The sequence below is a fragment of the Hipposideros armiger genome, unplaced genomic scaffold (assembly GCF_001890085.2).
Source record: "Hipposideros armiger isolate ML-2016 unplaced genomic scaffold, ASM189008v1 scaffold_37, whole genome shotgun sequence".
In the NCBI taxonomy this organism is placed as follows: domain Eukaryota; kingdom Metazoa; phylum Chordata; class Mammalia; order Chiroptera; family Hipposideridae; genus Hipposideros; species Hipposideros armiger.
In genome coordinates, this window is record NW_017731387.1 from 4943258 (window position 1) to 4945621 (window position 2364).

Below are 2364 nucleotides of genomic sequence, written 5' to 3' on the forward strand. Positions count from 1 at the left end.
GGAGAGGCTGACACAGTGGTGGGCGGTGGACTTGAGCCGGGAGCTGCCACTTAGCCCCCCTAAGGGCAGACTTCAGGGGACCCTGATGCCAGCTGGGAGGGGGACAACCCCCTGAGCCCCCCTCAGCTCCCCCTTTGCAGTGACAACCTCATCACTTGTATCGGGCTGGACACCATCACTGAAAGTCTCATCTCAGCTTTGCCATCTGCAAGGGGGGATGACACCTCCCACCCGAGGACTGGTCACTAAAGCACCTGGAGTGACACCTGGCAACTTTCCTCCCTCCTTCCTTCCAGGTAGGAGTTTGATTCTCCAGGACTAGAGGGGCCTGGAGGGGTGTCCTTCACTCACAGTCTGGTCCCTGGGCAACGTTCACAGTCCTCTCTGTGTATCAGGCACCTGCTGTGTGCAGGCCCTGGGGCAGGACGGTGCTCGCCTGCTGGTCACCAGCTGTTTGTCTAATCACAAACCTTGCTCCTTACTGCAGGACCCCGGTCAACCCAGAAACAGGCCCCGTCCTGCACCCCGGGTGGACGAGGCCCCAGGCAGGGGCAACGCCTGCAGCCGGGAGACCAGGGCCCCGGCTCCAACCTCACCAGGGGCACGTTGTAAGGGACGTTTTAGGAAGGCGCCCCACACCATTAAGCTCCGTCTGCCAAATCACACCCACGATTTCCCCCACTGACCACTGGCAGGGCCTCCAGGAGGAAGCCCTGGGCAGCAGGGGGGCTGGAGAAGCTCAGACCCAACAGGCCAGGGCCTGTGAAAGGGGAGGCATGGGGTGGGGTGTTCTGCAGGGCCCGCTCCATTTCCAGGGTGAGAGGAGGCGGGGCTGACGGTAAAACTGGGTCAAGATGGCCTTGGATTTGGGCGAGCAAGGCCAGCAGCTGTGGGCGGTGAGGGTGGGAGCACCAGCTCTGAAGGTGGGAAGAGGGCTGGACCTGGGCAGGGCGGTGAGGGCACAGCCCCTCCCGGGGCAGCAGCTGCACCCTAGGCGGGGGGCCAGCAGGCTCTGCCCTGAAGACAGTTCACCAGTTCCAGGTGGGGGGTGGGGACAGACGGCTGGCTTCCCCTGGCTCTGGCTGCAAGTGGGGTCCTGCTGTGGCTCTAAGGGAGCAGGTGGGGACAGCCCCTTCTCCTGCCACGACGACCCAGGCCCCCGGCAGCTCCTTAGTGGGCCCCTTAGCTCTGCTTGGCAGCTGCAAGCCCAGCTGGGCCCAATGAGCACAGGAGGCGGCGAGGGCCGGGCACACGTGCAGAGGCCGCCCTGAGAAGTGCCATTGTGAGCCCGTGTGGGCATGAGCCTGCCTCTCTGTGGCGGTGCGTGTGCCGTGTACCGGGTGCTGGTGGCCCTGGGCCCGCATCATTGCATGCCATCTAGGGACAAATAACTGGCACCACACACCCCCCCAGCACAAAATTGCGAATTTATTCTTCTTCTTGTTAGGAGGCAAAAAAATGTACAGTTACAAGAATCATTTTCCAAACAGAGGTTAGATATGAGCTGAAAAGTGTAAAAAAGGAACACCACTTTACAAATCATTAAATTAAACAAATAAACAAACACGAGACCCAAAGAGCCACCCCCCACCCCATGCCGAGTTCTCTCCTTGTGCAACTCTGCAAAATGCGAACAGAAAATGCCCGTGGAGGTGGGGCCGGGGAGGGGCAGGGGCTGCGGGCGCACGGCGCTGGCCTCCTGCCCTCGGGCACGGTGGTCTCTGGCAGCTGGCTATACCTGGTGGCCCTCCTGAGGCTGGGGGCAGAGGGGCGCCTTTGGGGGCTCCCGTCAGCCTGTGACATGCGAGCAGGGACAGCCAGACCGGGAAGGGGGAATGCACAGGACACGGGGCGGCCACCAGTGCCCAGGCTGGGACCTGCCCCACGCCAGCCTGCATAGCTTCCCTTCTGTCCCGGCCGCCCCCTCCCAGATCCTGACTGGCCCCTGCAGCATCAAATGGTTGATTTTAGTCTTTGCTTAAATTAAAAAATTAAAATATATATACATATATATACTGTACACACAGGACAATAACAGAAGTGTTGGAAGGGGAGTGGGTTAGGAGCGAGGGGCGGCCGGGGCTGTTGGGGAAGGGAGCCGGATTGGGTGGGGGACAAGGCGCGGGGGGGCCGGGTGACAGGTTAGGGGACCAGAGGGGGCGCGGTTTATTTTACAATAAAAACAGGAGTTCAAACCTCAGCAGAACAGGACTCTGAGATCCCCAGAGGGCCCCACCCGACACCAGTGATGAGGGGTGGGCTTGGGGGGGAGGGCGGCGGGGGGCTTCAGGATCACAGGGCGGGTTCCTGGTCCGAGGAGGCGGGCCGCGGTCTCAGCTTCTCCGTGACTTTGAGTGTTGAATA

General features: G+C 61.2%; 1 protein-coding gene across 1 annotated transcript in view; it reads right to left on the reverse strand.

Annotated features, from left to right (window-relative positions):
• Window positions 1-2275: 2275 nt before the first annotated feature.
• The window catches only part of ARL8A (ARF like GTPase 8A), a 7514-nt gene continuing 7425 nt past the window's right edge, over window positions 2276-2364 (reverse strand). Inside the window, exon 5 of the mRNA XM_019638135.1 lies at window positions 2276-2307. The gene's annotated coding sequence lies outside the window, so the exon portion shown is untranslated. The remainder of the gene's footprint in view (window positions 2308-2364) is intronic.